General features: G+C 37.1%; 1 protein-coding gene across 6 annotated transcripts in view; it reads left to right on the forward strand.

Moving 5' to 3' along the window:
- Positions 1-23,873, forward strand: part of ZNF438 (zinc finger protein 438) — a 51,361-nt gene that overhangs the window by 6,219 nt on the left and 21,269 nt on the right. For 2 of the 6 annotated variants that reach the window (XM_036406652.1, XM_036406654.1), the window contains exon 4: positions 8,128-8,258. The exons of the other annotated variants lie outside the window; for them this stretch is intronic. The gene's annotated coding sequence lies outside the window, so the exon portion shown is untranslated. The remainder of the gene's footprint in view (positions 1-8,127; positions 8,259-23,873) is intronic. 6 annotated transcript variants of the gene reach the window in all.

Here is a 23,873-nt window from a genome sequence, read left to right on the forward strand (position 1 = left end):
TACCTTTGCTTAGTGCTTAGTGTATGTTTGTGTTCTCCTGTAAACCAGCGATTTTCTTTCTGGGAGGGTACCCTGATAGGCAAATGACAAAGATTTGCAGTCTGTAATTGGTGAGTTACAAAGAATAAATTATGCTGAAGGACAAAAAAGCAAGCACTGCCTGGCCCCAAATGATGTCTTGGCATATTACTAATGCCATATACTCAAAGTAGGGGACTGTGTGTTAAAAATCTTGTTTTTTCTCTTTACTTCTGATACCTGTGTTCATACTTGCAATCAAACTAAACAAAGTGTGATGGAGTATAAAATGCTGTGGTAAAAATCAGTGTCTTACTGTCATACAGCATGTCATCACAGTGGATGTGGTGCTGGATGCCTCTAAAAAGGATGTAGAGAAGAAGGGAATCAGTGAAGAGTCTAAAAAAGGAATCTGTGGGGATGGAAATTTGCTTTTATAAAGATAAATTGGAAAAAAAAGAAGAGATTGTTCAGCTTTGAAAGGCAGTGAATATGAAGAAGTATAACACAAGTACACAGAAAGATGAATTGTTTGAGAAGTAACTCAAAAGCTGTTGATTTTTTGGTTCATGCTCTAAGAATAAGGGGACATTCTGTAAAATTCGGGTGACAAAGTGAGAAAGGAAACTTGAGAAAGGATCTATTTCTTAATAAACAGGTGAGAGTGAGCTCTTCAGTCTAGGGATAATTTTGATTTAGAAAAATTCTAATGAAATTAAATGAGTTAGAGTGCAAGAGTATTTACACAAGCTCAGGTTACCTTTTCTTCTAGAATAATATAATCCCTCATCTTTTTGTCACTTGCAAAATTATTTTTTCCATCATGAGTTTTAATAAAGCTCATCTAAAAACCATGTGTTGATGGTGTGAGTGAAGGAATTAAGTCTATCCCTAGTTTGTTTATGGGAGAAAGAATTGCAGCATCTGTAATTTGTTTGCTCTCTTTCCCTGTATTGAGTTATATCTAGGGGAGATACCCACTAGGCAATATGTCTAGTTCTCTTGGTAGGATGCACTGATTTACTTTGTTTCTCTTGTAGATGTGGATATTGGAGAAGAGATTTTGGGGATTAACATGAGGGTCCTCATGAAGTTGGCAAGAATTTACCTAGGCCAGTTTGTGTGACTTGCTGCTTGTGAGACACTGCTCTGTTCAGCTTTGATTTTTCTATTGCCTGGGCTCTTGCATGAAGTTGGTGTTCCTGCAGTAATTTAATTCAAGTCAGTACACAAGTTTGTTCTGTACCTAGAGCGATGGAATATTTTGGGAGGATGAAATGAGCTAACGCTGGCCTTCTGTGTCAGCCTGCCAACTCCCAGCAAGTATGTAAAAAGTCATAAAAATAGCAGTGGGGGTATCTTAATTAAATGAGCATGCTTGTCGCTTTGCCAGTCTTTTCTCTTGGCATGGTTCAAGTCCTAGAAACTGTTTGCTTTCAGTCTCTATCAAACTCAAATATAAAACTCTGTGATAAAAGCATCAGGAGCAGTGTTCAACAGGAAAAGACTGCAGAATCGGCTTTTTCTCATTCCCACTTAAATGCCCTTTTCTCTCTGTTTAGTGCAGGCTGCAGTTTTTACTTTTGGTGTGTTTAGCAGCAGATTGAGTTAAATTTATTGTATTTGGCTCTAGAGCAGCAAAGAGCAGATGTCATGGAGGTGCCATGACAGGAATAAAAAAATTCAGAAGGCTTGTGGGAATTTGGGGGTGAGAGGGAAGTCTTCCTCCTATTTTTTCCATGCTAGAATCCGTATTATAACATTTAGAGCTGGCATGCAGTTCAAAACTTGCCGTGCTGCAAGGGTTGATGCACTGACGCAGACATTCTTTCCCACAGCTCAAATTATGGAAACAGAGTTTATTTATAAAATAAAACATGCCTGTGAAATTATAATTGATACCTTAATTACAGGGAACTTGCCTGAAGGATGGTAACTTAGCAATCCGTGGGACATTTTCCTGGCTTAGAATAGCCACGATTTATACTGAAACATTTTCTCTGCGTGAATCCTAGAAATGGAATTCCCCTGTCAAGGCAGAAAAACTTCAGTAACTGAGAGGTACTCTGCCAGGGATGATAAGTCTAAAGTAACAGTCAACTTTTACATGTTATTTAGGGTTGGAACATCTGAAAAGTAAACTTTGCTATTCTGGATTTTCACTACTCGAAAAATACACATTTAAAAGCCACTGCTGCATGTTGCCATTCTTTACATAATCAGGTGGGTCCCAGATGTATGTGGGATCCTGGAGAAATTGCTTGCTTTGGGTTTTTTCTTTTCACTTTTGTAGATTAACATAATGCTCTGAAAGTCAGTGGTGGCTTCTTCTTTCTTTAAATCTTACCTCATTAAGGGCCATTTCTGAAAATACTTGATGTAGTTTGTTAGGTAGCAGTCTGATTGCTTGTTTGTCTTTCTTTCTCACATCTTTATTTTTCATTCACCACCTACTTGCACTGCAAGAGTATATATTGCCACAGTATAGTTTATAGAAACATAAACATGATGTAATTTATGTCATATTTACATAATTTTGATTGCATGTTGCTGTATTTGAAAATTGTGCCAATTCTCTGTTGTTGTATGTGTAGAATGATGTACTTGATAATTTCTGGAGGAATTTTTTTTTTCTGTGAGAAAAAGTTTTATTTACACAGTGATCTAGAGGGGAGGACAGTAATAAATGTACTTTTCCTTGAGATGGTACTCACTGATCTTGTATTAATGTTTTAGTAAACCACGTTGACTCCTGCTTTGGGTCTTCTATTCTGGTGCTGAAGCTGAAATCTTGTCTAGCTCTTATAATTTGCTGGGGAGATGGAATTTGAAATAAAAGGAATGTATGCTATTGTGCATTTAGTAAGGATATGAAGTCTGACTTAATTTTAAAAAGCAATTGGTATAGTGGGGTCGCTTGACAGAAGCATCATATGTGTAAGGTATATAATGTACATGCACAGTTCTCCTCTACAAAGTGCTGGGCAGAGTGTGCTGCTGTTCAGGTTTGAGAACAAACCTTCCCATGTCTTTTGTTGAAGAAAAATGTCAGTGCACTACTAAAAGAACACAGGTCTAACTTGCCTGTTGGCTGTAACATGTTGAGTTTCTTGGTTAGACAGCTAATTTCAGTGACTTGAAAGTGACAGGCCTGGGGATAATTGTGGTCTGAGCTGCTCCAAGAGGATTGAGTGAAGCCTTCTGGATTGCCTTAAAGATAAGGAAGCAGGTTTGATCAACAGCTGCTGGGAGGGTTTTTCACACACTCAGTCTAGTCCAGTGCAGGATGTTTCACCTCTGACCAGTTTAGAGCATGTACTGCCTAAGGTGAGCTGGTGAAACTAACAGTTTTGGTGTGTTTGATTAGCATCATTTATGTTTGCCCTGAAGTTAATTTCCTACAGCTATTTTTCACCTTGTTGTCAAATTTCTTTGTGTCAGGAGGACTTCATGACCACATTAAAAAAGTTAGAAAAATGATTATGTTTTGGATTCTGTATTTAAAGACTGTGTTCTACAGGATTTAAGTAATTAAGTATTTGTAAGGTTTCTTTTACATGATAAGGTTTTGCTTCAAAAGAAGCATGAAACTGTAGAGTGTTTAGGCTAGATCAAGGTTTTACCTGTTTTATTTCTCTTTTAATGATTTCATGCAAGCGTCAAACCTACAGAAATGTACTAGCATGGTTTGAAGATAGCTAGGTATTGTGAGGAGAGCTGGTCTAGGGTGTTATTAAGGTATAATTGATCTAATTCACTGCAAAAGTTTTGAAATCTTTTTGAAGGTGTTTTTTTGCATCTTGCAAATCTTCAAATATTTGGTATAAAATATTGCTGTTTATTGGAAAGTGAAATTTCTGTTTGATTTTGACAGAAAGCTTTGTTCATGTTCAAGATAAAAGTGGACCAAACTTGCTCTTCTTTTTCAATTTTAAAATTATTCTACACTTACAGAAATGTAGATACCTTTTGAAAGATTTAGCTGATCAGCTTTTGAGAAGCATAAAAATTCCTTAGATTAATAATAACGCTAACAAAATTGATGGAAACTCCTGAATATAGAACTGGTTTGCTCTGGTTAAGTCTCTTCCTGTTCTAGGAAGCTGTTCATTTTGGAAAAGCAAAAAAATAAACAATATAAAATCTTAGTTATATAGTTAGTTAAAACCCATTATTCTGCAACTGTTATTGCCATAGTTGTGGAATAATGTGTTTTAATTTGACCATCATCAAAAATGCAAGTCAAGGAAAAAGAATAATGTATTGATGGTAATATCTACAAATTCGTAAAGCATCTTTCTCCTAGAAAACAAAATGTAAAAAAATAATTTGTGAAGTGGTCTGTACCTATAGACTATTGCAAGTATTCTATCAGGAGAATAGGACAGGCTAAGTATCCTGAGCCTTATTTAACCCTGAGGGATTTCAGTGATGAGAGATGTAATTAACTTGGGCATGTGAGCCTTTTTTTTGTCAAAGTGGACTTAAGTTTTAAAGTGTTCAATAATGAAAACTATTTATTTGAATTCTCTTCATATTATTTCAAACATGCAACACTAGAAAGACCATTTCCAAAATATTTATTAATAATTGCAGAATTAATAGATAAACCTAAAGAGTTCATAGATGTTAGTAATGGTTGAGAGAGAATAGAGCCATGCTTGCCTGATGGAGGATATTTACAGAGAATGGTTTCAGGTTTTCTTTACTGGCCTCTCTCTCTCCAAGACTTGTGTGTCACTGGTGTAGTTAACTGATAATTCAGTTTTTGGTAATTATCTTTAGAAAGCTGCTCTGGATTGGGAAGGATAAAATGTTTAATGTGTATATTTGCAGTGTGGAAGGCACTGGGTGGGAATATTAATTCGTGTTAGGTTGGCTGATTGTAGATGTCCCCAGAAGAGGAAGTTTTAAATTTCTATTCTATTTCTAGTCATATTACAAATAACTGTATTTAGAAGCATAGTAATTTTCAAAGCTAGTATCTTTGGAATTCACTTTTTCATTACAAAGTGGTTTCACAGGCCCAAAATATGACATATTAAGGATTTTAAAGTTGATTACATTTCTTTCTAGAAATAAGGTGAATGCCAGTAACCTCCCAATTAAAGAGCATTACTTGTAGCAGTACACTAGAATTGTGGAATATCCTGAGTTGGAAGGGCTTACAAGTATCACTGGGTTCAACTCCTACAAGTTTTCAGATACAAATTCTGCAGAAGTTTCACAAAGAGCAGATGTGGCTAGGTGGAAAATGTTGATTTGCAAAGGAATCCTGTGCAGTGCCCAGTGTTGTGAGCCACAGTGCTGCTTCAGGGTGCAGCAGATGAGTCAGTTGCAAATTCCTCATGAGAGGAATGCTCAGATTCTGATGTGCTGCCTACACTTGGGAGGTGCAGGGAACCCTTCCCGTGGCTGCTGCCACCAACGCCTTTGCACAGTAATAGCCCTTGTAGGCAGCTCCTGCCTTCTGACAGACTGCAGTCAGCTCACCTGGCTGAAAATAGGCTGTGGTTTTAAAAACACTGAACTGAAAAAAACCACACTGTATCACTGGGAGTATTTTTGCTTCACATGTACAAGTCCTTTGAAAACAGAATATCTTGCAACAATATTGAAATGGTTTTCTCTGACTGATGAACAAACAGAACACAGTGTTATCTGCTGTGGATGGATTCATGTTGCATTTATAGCTATTGAAAAACTAGTGGCTCATCCACTACTGCAGCTTTTTTGGCTAACATCTTGTTTGAATACTGTACTGCTAAATCTTTAATCTGCTGTGGAGACAGACAAATTTAGGAGCAGTGACTTTAATCTTTGAAGAACGTGTATTGACTGGGAAAGCTAGTTCAGTTTATTTTTGCAAATCACCAACCCTTAGAAGTGGGATTAAGTTTAGTGCAGGAGAAGATGGAACTTTCCCTTTGTCTCCAGAGTGAGGTCACAGTGCTTGTCTCTTTTCAGCTTCCATCTCAGTAAAATAATAGAAAATATAATAGTTTCATGCTTCATTTTTATCTCCTGAAGAATGGGAGTTATGGTTACTTGTGCAGGCCGTAATGTCAGCAATTACTTCTTGTCCTTGTTGCTTCTTTACTGCGCTGTCCCTGCCCTATTTGCATACCTGTAGTTGAAATTCTCATGTGCTGCCTTTGTATTTTCTTCTTTTTTTGCCCCTTGATTTTATTTATTTAGAGATTCCACTGAGCAGGTAGCTGAGTAGACTTCAGCCGTGCAGGAATTGGTTGTGCATGTGGCTTTAGTGATGGCAAAATCCCACCCACCTTAGATGTGAAGGCAAGGAAAAGGAAACAAAACATAATCCAACAGATGAGATGAGAAAAGAAAGGCTTTGGTAGTAAAGGAAGGTAGAGGGGAAGACCTGAGTCACAAGGTTGGAAGAAAAGAAGCTAAAGTGATACACTGGTTTTGGTACCACAATCTGTCATGATACTGTTCTGATTTGTAATTTTAAGAATAGCTAAAGAGGTGTGTTGCTTAAGTAAGGTAATTCACTGATTTTTTTTAATTGTAAAAGTATCTTTTAATCCCATTTTTCAATAGAGCAGATACACACTAGGAGTCATTTTAGGGGAGCATATTTTTGTTTAATGAGGATAGGTTTATGGTAATTTTAATCAATAAATTAATAAAAACAGTAGTGCTTGATTGCTTTATTGCTTATCTCTTATCTGACTGGGGTTATGTACAGCATTATGTCTTGGTAGATTTGAAAGAATGCTATTTTCCTTATTGAGTAGCTTAAGAAAAAATCTCGTCTCACTAAAATGGATCCCAGTTCTGTGTGAAGGACAGGCATGTGATCACTGTTCACTTTCCAATATCACACTTGAAGGCTTTCTAAGTCGACTGAACTACAGTCAGGTCACTCAAATTCCCCCATGTCCCTAAAGAATAGAGATTGTTTCACCAGCAAATACATCACATACTTTGAGCCCATTCTGCTGAGTTACGGGGTTTATTTCAGAATTTGGGAGATTAATTTTTATGGAACAGGTAACTGAGAGAGTTAGCATTCTTGCTTGAATAATGCCCTATATATTTTGGACAGAGATTTTCTTGACTAAATGAGAACAAGAGATCTTCTAAAGGGGGCACTGTTTGGTCAGCGTAACTTAAAAGAAAATTCCAGAAGAGACAACTGACCATTCTTGTGTGATGTTTGCAACTTTTTCATGTTTCTTCTGGGCTTTAATTATACTGCATATACATGGCAAGAAGAAAGACCAGGGGTTTTGTTCTTTTCATGGAGGTGTAGCTTTACCACATCGTTGGGAATTTATAGCCTAGTAATATATAGTGTATTTTCCATTCCTGCATTTTGCAATTGGTTTATGCAGCCTTATAGTCTGGCAGCTGAGAGCTCACTTTTTCATGATTTTTTTTGGCAGGAAAGGGTTACTGTTCACATTTCCTGTGTAATTCCTTCTGATCTTGCTGGGCTGTAATTACTTTCTTGATGTTAAACATTCCCAGGCTCCTATAACCTTCTAGCCTGCTTGCACTGGCCAAGTTTGTCCCAGGTGAACATGTGGGCGAACCTCCTGTTTTTGAGGATAAAAATCTCTCCTTCCTGTGTAAGATAGGCTACATACTCATTGCTTTGCTGTGCAATCCCAAGAGAAATCTTTTAAAAAATAATAATAAGGTAGCACATCACTCTTTTAGAGTCAGACTTAGCAGCCAAAATACATCACAAATCAAGTGTGTGGGTTAAGAATTTGCTGAATCTTGGTTGAATGACTGCGAGTTCACATTGAAGATTATTTTTTCTTAATACATTTGGAAAATAGGTTATGATATAAAAAAGACAGATTTTTGACTGTAGCTTCTTACTTTTGACCATATAATTGGCAAATCTTTTTAAGCTTGTTTGAATGTAGAACTACTTAGCTGAGCCTTCAGGAATCTTTTCTTTTGAATTCTTTGCAGTAGCAGCATATTAGAAAAAAAAAAAAAAAGAAAAAACCCAGAATCTTACTCAGTTCTGTCTTTCTTACATAGTTCAGTTATCCTGTGTTTCTTCTGATTTTCAATTTTAGTATATAAACACTAAACCCAAGGTATTATTTTGTTTTTAAATAGAAGTGACTGTGTACTACTGAAAAATGTTGACTTCAGAGGTGTGGGAACTGAAGTGTTCTGTTCTGCAAAGGCACCAAAAGGTTTTCTGTGCTGCTCTTCAGCTTTAATGTGGAGGAGACACCTGTAAGAATGTGAGTGAAGTTTGTTTTCCATGACCTTTATGCTGTTTTCTCACAGTGCCAAGAAAGATGAAAGGTTGTGATGGCAGGGTTTTTTTAGGGTGTGAGGAGTTGTAATGTGCTGATACATTGACACTGGTGAATGTTGGGTTAGTTTTGTGTTTTTTTTTTTTTTTTTACTGACAATGTCAGAGAAAGTAGTTGGAAGTTCTGTGCTCTATTGGTTCAAGAAGTAGCCTGAATTTTGATACTTCAGTTAAGAGCAATCTCATTACCTTATTATTCTGTTATAGATAACTTTTCTGTCATAATCCTAGTCTTACTTACTCATGCATTTAATTGGCTGCTTTGTGAAATTCTCAGACTGTAAGTAATTCTATTTTGTTTAGCTGTATTATTGTACTTGCAGCACAGATACTCAGCAGTGTTCCCAGTAACCGACTGACTGAAGTGTTGTGAATGTGTAACTGTGAGCTCAATGGGGATTATATGATTATACCTGGAAGAAAATGGTTTGTAGGTAATAAATGGTATTGGTTTGAGCCCTTTTCTTAATTTAATTCTCATGCACTCCAATGCCTGTGATTTACTATATAAATAGAGATTAAAACAGCTGGCATGTGTGTTGTTGACTGTGCAGCAATGCTAGTGAATGATAGGAAAAATATATTTTAATGAAAATGTCTTTAATCTTTTCAGGAAGTCTTAAATTTGACGCCTTAGTTACAATTGGAATGCAGTCAGTATGCTGCCCAGTTGTTAATTGCATACTCCATCATGTAACTGGGAACATGGCTGTCAGATCTATCTGGTTTTGTTGTTGAACCTGGTGTTCTTATGGGGTATTATTCAACATAGAGAAATCCAGTCCTGGCATAAAGTATTTGTACAGTAGTTACGTGAAAAAAAAAATGAAGCACTAGGTGAGTATAACTGGTCAGAAAAGGATGCTGCTTGTAATTTCCAGTTACACAGTCATTTTATGTGGACTGCTTGTCATCCTCAGATGCTTGAGATTTGTTAGAACACTTTGTATGAAGTGGGTTTACCTTTGCATATCCACTTGGGTATGTGTTCAACATATTGCAAGCATGATAGGCTTCTGTACAGCAGGGTAATACTTTGTTTAAAGTGTTTTTTCCAAAAAAGCTTGCTTTTGACTATAAATTATGAAAACACGGATGAATTTAGAGTTAGTTGAGAGGCAGACCCGTCCTGAGGCCTGTTTTCCATCTCACAGGATGTATAGTTCATCTTACCATTCACTTTACCTGTTTAATTTTGCATCTGCTTAGATGAAGGCAGAGAAGAATTACTCACTATTTTGTAATTAAAGCTACCCTGTTTTGAATTTGTTTTGTAAAATACTTAGAATGTAACCAACCAGACTCTCTATTATGAATTTCACCTTCATGGTGGAAAGTACCCTGAGTGGTAATGAATTTTCTTCCATGAAAAATTTGTGGTTTCAGAGTCTATGTGAATTGCCTCTTGCTTTTTGTGTAGAAGTCATGTTACAGGATGTTAGCTGGTTCTGTTTATCCTCTGTGTGTGTGTCCATGTTGATCTAGTGATTTAACATAAAACTCTTGTGGACTTTGGTGTCTGTAATGTACTAGAGGTAGGGTGATGCAGATAGCTGTGATGCAGGGAAGAATTGGACCTAACCTTAAGTGTATTTAATGCAGAGAAAGTAACTCAGGTTTTAACATGCTGCTATAGAAATAAGGAATGATTTGTATTAGGGGAGCTTTTAAGCTTTCAGACAATGTAGTCAAATGTATTTTCATATTCAGAGTTGTTCTCTCTTAGGGAGGACATGTAAATTACTGTTGTGACAAAATGCATAAATGTGTCTAGGATTTGATAGTAATTAATTCATTTTACTTATCTAAGGATAGATTAAGTGCCTCAGTTTGGAACTGGCTATAAAAAGTAACATGTAAACAAATTTAACACACATCCGGTGTCACAGCACGTTTAGTAGAACTGAGAGCACTTTGTTTTCAAATGCAGTGGTTTCTCACTTTCAGTGTTCACAAGCTGTTCAGTCACAGAGCTCCTCTTGACTGGATTTTTAAGGGCACGTTTATCTCCATGGCTTTCTTGACTTGAACTCTATGTGACAGAGTCTTAAGTACTGCTAAAATGTTGATGAATTATGTTGTTTGCCATTGGTGCATAGAAAAAATCACAGAATATCCTGAGTTGGGAGGGTCCCACAAGGATCATCAAAGTCCAGCTCCTGGGCCTTCACAGGGCAGCCCCAAGAGTCACACCCTGTGCCTGAGAGCATTGTCCAAACACTTCTTCACCTCTGTTAGACTCGGTGAACATTTCCCTGGGGAGCCTGTTCCCGTGCCCAGCCACCCTCTGGGTGAAGAACCTTTACTAATATTCAGCCTAAACCTTCCATGATGCAGCCTCAGGCCATTCCCTAAGGTCCTGTCCTGACCAGAGAGAAGAGATCAGTGCCAGTCCCTCCCCTTATCTTCACGAGGAAACTGTAGACTGCAATGAGGTCTCCCTTCAGTCTCCTCCTGACCAAGTGACCTCAGCCACTCCTCACACAGCTTCCCCTCAAGGCCCTGCACCATTTTGGTGAAGGATTCTTTTTACACTTTCTGACAGCTTTGTCTTTCTTTCCTTGTGGTGCCCAAAACTGCACAGAGGCCTCAAGGGCAGGCTGTGCCTGTGCAGAGCAGAGTTGGACAGTCCCCTCCCTTGCCTGGCTGGCCATGCTGTGCCTGATGCACCCTTGGGAGGCCCAGCAGAGAGATCTTGACAGATTAGAGGTCTGGGCAACCACCAACCACATGAAGTTCAACAGGCAAAGTGCTGGATTCTGTTCCTGGGATGGGGCAACCCTGGATGTAGAGACTGGGCAATGGGAGCCTGGAGAGCTGTGCCACTGAAAGGGACCTGGGGGTCCTGGTCCATGGCAAGGTGAACCTGAGCCAGCAGTGCCCTGGCAGCCAGGAGGGCCAACCCTGTCCTGGGGGGCATCAGGCACAGCATGGCCAGCAGGGCAAGGGAGGGCATTGTCCTGCTCTGCTCTGCACTGGGGCGGCCTCACCTCGAGTGCTGGGGGCAGTTCTGGGGGCCACAATATAAGAAAGAGATTAAACTGTTAGAAAGCATGAAAAGGAGAGCCACAAAGATGGTGCAGGGCCTTGAGGGGAAGCCGTGTGAGGAGCAGCTGAGATCACTTGGTCTGTTCAGCCTGGGTGAGAGGAGTCTGAGGGGAGACCTCATTGCAGTCTGGTGAGGCAAAGAGGAGGGACAAGCACTGATCTGTTCTCTGGTGAGCAGTGACAGGACACGAGGGAATGGCCTGAAGTTGCGTCAGGATAGTTTTAGGTCGGATATCTGGAAGAGGTTCTTCACCCAGAGGGTGGTTGGTCACTGGGACTGGCTCCCCAGGGCAGTGGTCACAGCACCAAGGCCAATGGAATTCAAGAAGTGTTTGTGCAACGCTCTCATGCACAGCAGGTGACTCTTGGGGGTGATGCTGTGCAGGGCCAGGAGTTGGACTCCATGCTCATTGTGGGTCCCTTCCAACTCAGGGGCTTATTCTGTGATTCTTATTTTTTAAGTCCTGTTAATTTTATGGTTTTAGATTAACAGTCAGGAAAACAGAGAACCTTACAAAGTATTTAGCAATTTGAAAGATGTTAGGAAACAGAATACACTATATCCTTATTATCCTTATTATGTGTTTGTCTTGTAGAGAAAGAGTTCTGTTCTTGTCGTCTGCTCTCATGCTTGAAGTAATTTTATGTTTTGTCATCTGGTAAATGTATATATATTGTCTAAATTTTTTACTTATGGGAGGCTTCTTCTAAAATTCCCATCCAAAACTTTACATTTCAGAAACTTAAGCTCAATTCTTACATCTGTATAAAATGAATTTGGCTTCCAGTCTGTGAATTTTCGTGGTACTTGAATACTGTAGGTGCTACAGCTATTGCAGTAAACAGTTTTAAAGAAACTTGCAAATTAAATACATATATAGCCAGAAATCTTGAAAGAAATACGTACTTATTTATCTTTGAAGGTAACTGTCATCAATGGAAATACCTAATTTTTTAGATTCATCACAGGACTGTGGGTTTGAAGGGAACCCTTTGTCATTGCAAGTTTGTGTTTCATTTTTAAGGTTAATTCAGTTCTGACTTGTGGCATGATCATTGACATTTACATGGTATGGGCCATGAGGCCTGCATGCAGCGAGTGAATTCACACAGATCAGAAATAGCTTAGAAGAAAAGTGCAAAATGTCTTTGGCGCTTATCACCATTATTTTTAATCTCCCCTCCTCCCTTCCAGTGCCCTAAAAAGAAGTAGTTGAGCTGGATGAATCCATGTTTGATACAGAGGATGATGCAGATTGTTGGCATTCACCCAGTGCACAGTTCAAAACGACAAAGTTTACAACACAGATCTTGCATTATTTCACTACTAGTGAAAGGTGAATGACTTTGAAGAGCAGAAGTGAATGTGGTAGAAATAATACGCAGGGTTTTCTGCTTTGCTGCAAGGGAGGCATTGATTTTTGGTTTTACAGAAATACATTTGGTAATGTTCTTTCCATATTAAAACCCTTATCTAAATCTTAAAAGATACCATGTTCTGTGTCCAGGCTTGTATATTTTGCTATTTAGTGCCAGTTTTTGAGATAAAGCAAAATGATAGATTAAAAAATCAAAGCACAGCTGTGTAAAGAAAACTATAGCTGACTGAAATAATTTGTATGTTAAAACATGTTTAATGAGTGTTCACTAGAGAACCTCTAAAAAATGAAATGTCACAGCAAAACCTTACAGACTTTTCTGTGGTTTTGTGTATTAAATGTTCTGTTGCCTGCTTGAACAGTTCTCACCATTCAGAAGACAAGTAGAGCAGAACTGTGACAGTGTTTTTTTCTGAAAAAATATATTGGAGACTTTTTAATGTAATACAGATCCTAGAAAGATGAGCAGTTTCTTAAAGTCATTCTGTATTCAGTAAAGAAAAATGATGAGAAATTCAGCCTGTTGCAGGTATTGAGAATTTATGCTGATAAATCACTTGGCCACTAATCAATTTTTGAAGCTTTGAAAATAATTCTTTACATCTATCTGACAGTTTTCAAACAAATGAAAGCCACTCTGTTGTCTTCTGTACAGGTTTTTCTTTCTGAGGCTTGTAGAATAAATAGAGCAGGTGTGTTAGGAGCTGTGATCTAATTTTGCAGGTTGGGAGCCAAGAACAAGTTCTGCATGCACATACCTCCTGCTTTAATCTTTAAAAGAAGAGCAGGCTTAAAAAACAAGAGTACTTGAGCATAAAAATGTGACTTGCTTGACACCTACTTGTTCATTTAGTTATTACCCCCAGAACAATTCTTCTTTCAGGAAACATGATTTGTTTGGTTGAAACAAGGTAAGGAAGGGAGTGAAGCAATACAGTTTTAAAGAATGGGGAGCTGATGATGGCAAGCACTGTATGGCTTGGAGACAGGAGATTAAGGAGGTAAAGTTATTAATAAAAATCTGTGGGCAGTGGAGTACAATGGAGTTCTTTAAATATAGAGGATGTTCTTGAAGGGTACAGAAGCTTAGTAGTGATAGAAGTCCAATACTGGCAAGGATGATAAATTTCTGCTGTGCAGAGAAAGGCATAAATATTCAATAAATATTTTGTTCTGTATTCAGAAAGAGGCTGGATGATGCTTTTACATCTCACCACCTCCATCATTAGTGATGGGAAGAATGTATTATCACTGTACCAGCAACTATTAATGTTAAATGTTTTTAAATCTGCTGCACTGACACCTACAGATACTAAAAAAGAAAAAAAAGCTTAGAAGCTGTATGAATTATTCATTTTGAGTTTTAACAAATCATGGAACAGTGGAGAAATTTTAGAAGGCTGGAGGTGAAGGGGAACTAATGTGCCCAAATTTAGAAAGTATAATAAGTCCACCTTGAAAAGGCTGATAGTAGTATGCTGTCAGTAAAGATTTAAAGGAGAATTACATAATTAATGCTGATGAGAATGGGCAAGTCAGACCTACATTGTACTGCTCCATGGGGTTACTCTTTCTCTAAACTGATATTAGACTGACTGGCCTGTAGTTCCCCAGATCCTCTCTCTTGCCTTTCTTGAAGATGGCTATGTGCCTTTTTCCAGTCTCAGGGGATCTCCCTTGATGCCATGATTTTTGGAAGATGATAGAGTGCATCCTTGTGGTGACACTGATCAGCTCTCTCCACACTGCTGAAAGCATGCTTCTGATCCTGTGGATTTGTACCACTGCACCTTCATCTACTCTTCGTAATGTTATATCAGTGCCTCAGCCTCTTCCATGGCTTCATTCACCTTCTCTGCTAAGCATTAGACACTTTTTCCTTAGCCTTTCTTTTGTGACCTTTGCCTTTTTTTCACTCTCTATGTGTATGCTTGAGTAGTGTCTTAAATAATTAGAACTCTGCTGTAAGACACTGAGCATGACTAGCAAAGTTTGGATTTGGACATAAAGTAGGAATTAGTACTGCTATTCAAAAAATAGATGTTTGGTTATTTAATTGCCCTAAGTCAGCAGAACTTGAGTGTTAGAATTTGAAGGCTTGACATGACTCGAGCAGTGTAGGTGTCCCACAGCATGGCTTTTATGGTAAATTAATGAAAAGGTACTGTGTGTCAAACCAAAAAAACCTAGCTGATTTAAAAGCTTGGTCATGCTTAATTGTTTTCCTCTTGAAGTACTAATTCAGTTTGGTCTTGCTTAGTTTGAGATTTAACTGAATGCATTTGGAATACAAATATCCGTAGGAACAGAAGACAAAGCTGGAGGCCCATAGAGAAAGAAGAATGTTCCCAGGGTTAGCATAGACTGCACGCCACAGCTGGTTGCTGGACAGCATCCAGGAATAATTTTGACATGTTTATTTCACATTTTTTCTCCGTGAACATGTTTTAAGGACACTTCATTAAAAATGTCCGATAGTCTTTGAAGCTCTGTGCCTTTAACGTTTTTCAGACAACAAACAGGGTGGTGGATACAAAAACGAAAATTATTTTGGCAAGGACTATTTGCACAATGAGAACAACACAAGCTGAGTGAAGGCAGTAAACTAGGTCAGGTTGGATTTTGATTTATTCTTTTTTGTATTTTTAACTGTGTGAAAGTTTTTGTAGTAAGTATGGTTCATCTGTAACACAGTGCTGATAGACAATAATAGACACCAAGAAAGAGAATCATTTAAATAAATTACAGAATATGTTGTCCTGTGTATTTTGTAGGAATGGCGTACCAGTTTTGAACAACATTTGATATTTTGTGTGCTCCTTGATGCTATTCAGTAAAGCTTGTCACCAAAACTAGCTACATCTGGAATGTTTGTGTCTATTTAACTTCTACTATTTGTATTAAAAAATGTATGTATACCAGATTGATGAGAAAATACACTCTATTATGTTCTGATTGTTCTTAAAGTAAATGACACATCAGTCACTTCAGCCCAGCAGTTGCTTTTTCAGTTGGGTCAGAGCTCTGGGAGCTCCCAGCCAGGGAACTGGGACATTCCATGCAGGAGAATCCGTTGAAGTGGTGACAGTCCTCTCCCAGAGAGTGAGAGGGCTGTGGCCAAGCAAAGAATGTGGGTGAGCAGCTGAACCTCTCTGCTGGGGTCTGTATGAATTAGTCTGGGCACAGCAGCAGCAGGGAGGGCAGATGCTGCCTCTGCTGCCTGTGCTCAGCTCTCAGCTGCGCTGTCACTTCCCTGGCTGCAGCTCTCGTGAGGGTTCCAGAGCTGTAGTTCACATCTTCAGCTGTGGATGTTGAACTGCCCTTAATTATGCAACATAATTTTGAGTGAATTGGTTGCATGTTGGGAATTCTTTTTATCTACAAATATAAAATTTACACAATATTCTTTAACACTTTAAGCACCAGCTGTGACAGAACTTATATAAAATGTGACCTTTTAATTTTTGCACTAAATTTGGAACTCTGGGTTTTATGAGGGTGATTCAGTGAGATTATATTCTAATTTGTCAGCTTACTGTTTGATGATTCTTTTAATGCAGAACAGTTCATTATGTGCTTGAGAGGCAGTAAAGGTGGAAGCTGCTTATGCTAGTCATTAGATATTTACAGGATTTTTAGATATGACCTGTTAAACACATACTCCTTTCTGGTGAGTAGGATAGTGTTTGGGAAACATAAGATACAACTCGCAGTTGAGCAATGTTTTTAATGTTGGGTATTAAAAAAAAATCCTACTATTGTATTTGGATCTCTAGTTTTAAAAGCATATGTGTTCTTGAAGTGTACTGAACACTCAGTTATCCAGAAAAAACCCATCCTTAGCCTGGCACAGTCTGGGCTAGCAGTATTACAGGCAGAGTTTGGGGGCAGAATCAGTGTAACACCAAAACAGTTGAACCAGTTCTTAGTACAACATCTGATTCCTTACCTGGAATATTTTTTACTACAGGGCTGTCTGAAGGACCAGTTGTGCCTCACAACAGTTACATGTGCTGAAATGAATTCTGCTTCTTCAGTAGAACTTAAATTTGCATTTGAGTTCAGCTGAAGAAAACAGGCTTCTTCCCTCAACCTAAATCACTAAATAGTTCAGTGTATAATTCAAATTAAGAGCTTTTTTTGTTTGTTAGGCCTTAGAATTTAGTTTGCTTTAATGGTCTTAAGCATGTGGTGGTGTTAGTTTTTTTTTAATGCTAATACCATTTTCCTGTTCTTTGTTTCAACTTTTGTCTGTTGAATTTTTGTTTGAATTTGAGTTTGAATTTGTGTTAGAGATGAGCCCTTTTGAGAGGGAATTTAAACAGAAAGTCATCATTTGGTAGGCAGTCTGAATTTTAACTTCTTGGAAGTACATCCCATCTTGGTATAGGTCATTTATTGCTTGATTGGGCACAGTCATAGTAAATGGATGTTATTTTAATTTTATTTTTAATTTTTATTTTTATATATTAGTTCTTGAATGCTTGTTTTGCTTAGGTCTGTGAATACAATATATTGAACTTAAAAAACATACACTGCATTTTATGAAGTATAGAGGATATTGCTACACAAACTTTATAAAAGCCACAATGTAGTTTTCTTGGCCTTTTAAGAAACTTGTAATGGAAATTCTTATAGAAAGAGCTGTAGATGATGCTGCTATTTGGTACCATAGCAAAATGGAGTACTTTGTTCAAGTTTGCAGCTGTAAAATCAGAAATAATTCCATTATTTTAGTGAGAATTGCAAAAGCAATTCACCTTGCAAAGCCTGAAGTGTTTTTTTGCTTTTTGTCAGCTGTTGTTTTTTCTTCTAAGTAGAACATTAACAACATACCCAGAGTATATGAAAATAATGAAACCCTGTAGAAAATCCTTCTTGAATGACACAGGAAGTTTTATCAGAAAGATGCAGCTTGGTGTTGAAGTAACCCAAAATACTTCAGTCAGAAGAAGTGATTGACTATTTCTTGTTTAGTATCTACAAAACTTCAGGGCCATCTGTGATTCTGTGAAGAATTCAGTATCACATTTCAAACTTAAATCAGTCAAAATTGTGCGGATGAATGTTGCTCTTAATCCTCTGATTATTAGTGGAATTTTTAGGTCTGTGTTATCTGACACATTCAAATAAATTTTTTGTACATGTGGTTATGTTTTGAAGTATCAAGTAGCTCTAAAATATGTTAGGACTATCAAATTAAACACAACTTGCTCTCCTTTCAGCATTGCAGACCTTGTTCTTTCTGTAGTCTAAAATGAACAGAAACCTAAAGCTTTCACTGGAAGTTGTAACACTACTAGTAATAGCTTATTCTTCAAATGTTAAAGTAGAGGAAGATAAAAAAAACAGGTAAAATACAACTAATTTGTCTTTTTGATCTTTCCTGTAGTCCTCTTTAATTATTTTGGTTAGTACCTTTGTATGTTAACCTCCTTCTGCTCTTTGAAATAATCTGGACTTCTCTAGTATAAAAACTAGTTATTCATCAGGTAAATAAAAAGTATATATGGCATTTTATTACAAAATGTCTTTATTCTCTGCCAATCAATCTGAAGTTCTCTTTAATCCATCAGCTTAACTAAATAATAGATATGGGAGGCTTAGGTAATTCTGAAGTATGGTAAGAGCATTGCCATAGGAATTGATGGAACAATCTGTCCTATGTATGTAGACCAAATTTTGCTGTCATTTTCAGGCTACCCTTTCCTGTCAGTTAGTAAATACAATTTGATTTCTGAGAGGCAGTTGTTGATGTTTTTAATACTCATCCAGACAAAGCTGTAAGGCCAGTGTTGACCCTGTTTTCAGCAGGGAAGTTGGACAGGATGACCTTGTGCAGTTTCTGCCAACCTGAATGATTTTGTGAGTAGCTGTTTACACAGCCACAGATGTTTGTCTGGTTCTGTGAAGTTTTAGTGTAACTCCAATGAAATTGCTGTTTTAGTGTTTGTGATATTGTTTATCTGAAAAGAAAGCTAATGTACAGCACAGTGAGAGATAAAATAGGTCAAATCAGTAATTAATTACGATCAAAAGCCAAAAAGTCTCAGAGTTTAATTAGGTATTACAAACTGAAAACCATAGTGGTGTGCTGCAGTTCCACTATGAATGACATAATATATTGCTAACAGAAGTGTAAGATACACAGATTGTGTCTTAGGAAACTGCATTGTTGAGAATCCCAGCAAAGCTTCTAAGCAGTTTGGACCCAAGCAATAAATGAGTGCTTAATTAAGAACCAGGATAATATGGTGGTGGGGAGGAACAGGAGTAGAAGGAATTGTGCTGTTTGAATTATAAAGTGAATTCTAGATTAGTCATTACCTACTAAGAATGGTGCATATTTCTGTTTCTTGTTTTGTTTTAAATACTAAGTTAATTTGAATTTAAATTGTAAGAACTGTGGGCAGCATAGATTTCATGTAGTATGCTATAAAAATGAAATTTGTATTTTCCAGAACTAATTTTTTAGCTGTCCTAAGAGTCAAGAACAAAATCTATCCGTTTGTATTGATTCATCATTTCACAGTTACATTCACACCAGTAATAACCAAGATTGATTTGTCCTTTTAATACAAGGAAATAGCAAAGATGTCTGACCCAGACATGGAACTTACATGGGTCTCCAGTGCTCTCAAGAGCACTCCTACCAAGAAGGAATTTACTAAGGAAAACATAATATGACAATCTGTCCTTTTAAATTGGAAATTTGGAAAAAAAAGATGTTATTTTTTGACATTCAATGAATTGGTTAATATTAGGCATAATAGTGACCAGGCTCTTTTGAATTTTTTCAGAATGGAGTTGTTTTCTTAAATGGAAAATAGTTGGGGTTATTTATAGTCATAAAAACTGTTCCAGTACACTTTATTTTAATACACATACATTTCATAAAATGAAGACTCAATATTGCACCTTCTTTAGCCTTCTCTTCTCCCAGTGTCTTTTTGAGAAATTTCACTTTAATACATTTTTTTCAGGTCCTTGAATTTGCTTTTTTGGAGATAGTTATAGTTATAAAATAATAATTGGCGAGACTGTATGCTAGTTTGGCCACAATAGGAGAAAATGTGTGGAACAGCCTCATTTCTTGCAGTGTATGTGCTAGTCTTTATTCATGCAAGTGAAAAACCTCCAAGCTGATTTCAAAAGACTTATCTCCTCAAGAAAAGCAATCATTTTTCATTTGCCTGCTATTTTAAGCCGAATGTTGATGTTGCCCTATGTTGTTTCATAAATAAGCTTTTATTCTCAGCAACATGTTACTGAAAGTGGCATAGAACCTGTCGTGTAGGCACAGTTCCACTCTGACAGATGGGCAGAGTGTAGGCTTGCCAGCCAACCATTCCCCACATCACCCAGCAGAGTATGAAGGGAAGCATTTTTGTCCAGGATTGCCACTGTGGCATTCAGTGCATGTAAGGCTTGAAGTTCAGGAAATGCGCTCGGGCTGGTCCATCTCACAGGATGACCAAAAGTTTAAAAATAGCCTGGGTTTTAGGTTCTGCTGGGTTTGTACTGTTCTCTTTCTTTTTGTGGTTCTGCTGAAGTCATCTAATGGGCTCAGCCAAAAGAATTCTGCCATGGACACACATTTCTCCGTGATGAATTATCTAAGTATGGAAACATAAGCAGTGAGCAATTTCACACGCTGTTGTTTGTGACTACATGCATATCTCTTTGGGTATAGAATAGGAAGACTAGGATCTGAAACAGGATTAACTCCTGCTGTAAAAATACGAAAAATAGAAAACATGGAGTAAATCAGACATTTGAGACTGAAGATGGAATAGCGAAATGCAGAATATTTTGCAGGTTTTCAGAAATGCAAATCAGCTGTTGCTTGGTTATTGGGGTTTAGAATTTTGGAGGGGTTTTTATTTTTTTAAACAAATTGGCTTAATGCCTTGTGCTTGATTTTTATAAAGTAGCCAAGCACTGCAGGCTTTTGGCAAATACACTTGCTTGAACAAATGCTTTTGTGTGTTATGCTAGTCAGTCATTGTGTCTGTCATTTTTATCTTTCTCTCTGTTTTTTCATAGCTTCAATGTTTTAATCTTTTATTTCAAGGCTAACTTGGCCTTTATATAACAAAGAATTTTGCCAACTTTCCTGGAAGCTGTGCTGATTCAATACTTTCAGGCTTTTTGGGGAACTTGGTTTCAGTTGAAAAGTTTCTAAATTATGGGAAATACTGTTTGCATGTCACTCATTTACAAGATGGCATGGTATGTGAAAGAACAGGTGTGAAAAATGAAGTGAATAAAATTGCTTTTGAAATACAAATGGGCATTTCATGGGCTTCTGTCAGGACAATGTCTTTTCTAAACTGTAATAAGTATTTAATATTTCTTTTTAGCTGGATGCTTTCCTTCTGAAATTAAATTACATAATATTTCTTCACATGCTTAGTTTAAATTAAAATTCATAATTAAGCCTAATTTGAAGTTACAAGATTTGATTTAATGCTTTCTTCTAGTGCCTGTACTAATGTACACTGTATTAGAAGGTACAGTCGTCATTGAGATGCTTTGTTCTTTTAACAAAAGGTACCAAAAATAAATTTGGTTCGGGTCATAGTGGTCTAGTTTAATACTGTTATGATAATAAGTCCTATAATTACTTTCAGGTAGTTCTTCCTTCCCAGAGGATGAGGTTTTTAGTTTTGATGTCTGCTTAAAGCATGAGGATGACAGTAAAATTAATGTCATAACCTTTACAGCCTATTTATCGCTTCTCTGTAATATCCTGAAGGATTTTGTGTAACATCTAAGATAAATGTCTTAGTATGGACAAGCATTGAATTAGGTTAATTGGGTTCAACTGATATTCATATTCGGTGTGTCTATCAGGACACCTGTTTCCTATAAAAGACCTGTGGGTATCTTCCTGTGAAAATTGCTTTGAAATTATTACACGTATATGCTCTGCTTCCTTTGGTTGTTAAAGACTGAGTTACAGTATGGGATTTTTTTTCCAGTTTGCTTGCTATTTTTACCTCTTAGGAATAATGAAGTTTATTCTTTCATTCTCTGGTAACATGAGGAATAGTACAGGCATGATAGAGCTTATTTTATGGCATTAAGAGAGAACTTACTTTCTAATTCTGTCCAGCTTCAACTCCACTTCACTTGAAATTCTTATAATAGATTTCTTTTCATCTCTGAGTAGTCAGCAGCAGATTTCCAGAAAACTAATTTGAGTTCTGGAACACTGAGACTTGAATGATTTTATTTAGGGCCTTATGGTAGAGTTATAAACTGAGCAAAACAAATTTTAAGATTATATAGAATTTTAAAAATCTTTATCATTTTGATAAGCTCTCAAGTGGAGAAGAATTTATGATATTGGCAGATAGAAATTCATGTATTTGGAAAGAGCCAGTATTGGATTCAAATATAACCAGAGAAGAGTGAAAAACATTTGCCTCTTCAGTACTCAATGAAAGCATCGGGATATACTGAATTACTAGTTGCTGACCAGCCTAAATCTTTTTCTGGATATAAGAATGTAAAAGAGGTGCAAAATTTAATTAATAATTTTAGTTCTAAGCATAGCTTTTTTTGAACATCAGCATGGTTTGTTTTTTTTTTTTTAATGGGAAGTAGTCATACCAAGCCAGATTTATAGTGAAATGGGAAAAAAACTTCCAAATCTGCTCAGGGCAGGCATAAGTACTTTTGTGGTTATAATTTTCAAATTCTAAAAGTTTGAATCAATGTACTATACAGAACTTTTTAGTTAGCCTGCATTTTCTGTTTAGGACATGCATAAAATGTGTGTAGACAATAAATATCTGTTAAACATGTTAGAGCCTAGCAGAAAAGTGTCAAAAACTGTCAGAGAAAGGATCAAAAAGACAGAATCACAATTGATGTATTTGAAAACAGTGTAAAACACAGATGGGACCAATGCACAATGTTTATGGTTTGCTTTGTAAACTATATGTAGTCAAAGAAAACATGCTTTAACACATAATACATATAAGGATGGATAGAAAAAAATGAAGGGATTAGAATTTGTCCTGATTTCAGAATCTTGAGCTCTTCAGTTTTTCCAAAAAGGGAGGTTACTTGATTAAATATCTCCAAATATAAAGTGTAGTGAAAGGTTCTTTCATATGACAACAATAATAAAAATACTATTCATGAATTGCTAAAAGAAATTATCAATGTTAATTGGCGAAATTGTACTCTTTTAAAATTATTATGATTATTATTAAGAGCAGGTGATCAATGTCTGTCAAATAAGCACTGATTTTCTAGGTTAATACCATTACCTTGCTGCAGTTAGAGTTTAATTCAAATCAGAGATGCCTCTGGAAAATGTTTGGATTTATATGATCAAATTTTGTGTTGTAGTGTTAGGGTTTGTGAATGTGTCTGGGGGGAACATTGGAAAAATGTCTGGAGCTTCTATTTCCACATAGTATTCTAAGAATTGTTGATCTGTATCCTGACGTCTGGTTTGTTGTAATTCTAAAAGTAGATAGTAACTATAGATGAGGCACCCTCTTAACATTATTTAATGCTCCCATACACAGGGAAAACCACGGAAACCTAAAAAAAAAAGTGACTTTGAAATAATAATTTTGAGAAGCTTTATTTGAATATAATTTCTCAAATTGTTTTTACAAGAATATGTGTTGCTTTAAATGTTTCAGTGTGTATTGGAGTCCTGTAAATACTGAGGGGGGAGAAAAACTTCAGACTTTGTTTCTCTGCAAAGCTGTTATTGATCAATATGGCGTTAAAGAAGGATGTCCTACAATGTGGGTGACAGAAGTTGGAAACCCACACTGATTTCTGGACATGTCTCGCCATTCCAGAATTACATCAATGTGGCCAATGTGTTCCATTCTTGGATGTGCAGAGGGAGCTGTCTGTATGTTCCCACAACATCAAACTGCATTTAGATGAGCCAGTGTGTGTTTGAGTGCTGGGCCTGACAGCTCATGGCTTGGCTGCTCAAGTACCACGGACAGAGGCTCTTTGAGGCAGTTGGGGATCTGCTGATGGGCATCAGGAAGCCACTGCCAGGAGGTGCTGGTTGATGTACCAGCATGCATGTTACCATGGCTCAGAACAGAAGGTACAGCTACCAGAGAGCT

This window comes from Molothrus ater, chromosome 1, assembly GCF_012460135.2.
Source record: "Molothrus ater isolate BHLD 08-10-18 breed brown headed cowbird chromosome 1, BPBGC_Mater_1.1, whole genome shotgun sequence".
NCBI classification, from domain to species: domain Eukaryota; kingdom Metazoa; phylum Chordata; class Aves; order Passeriformes; family Icteridae; genus Molothrus; species Molothrus ater.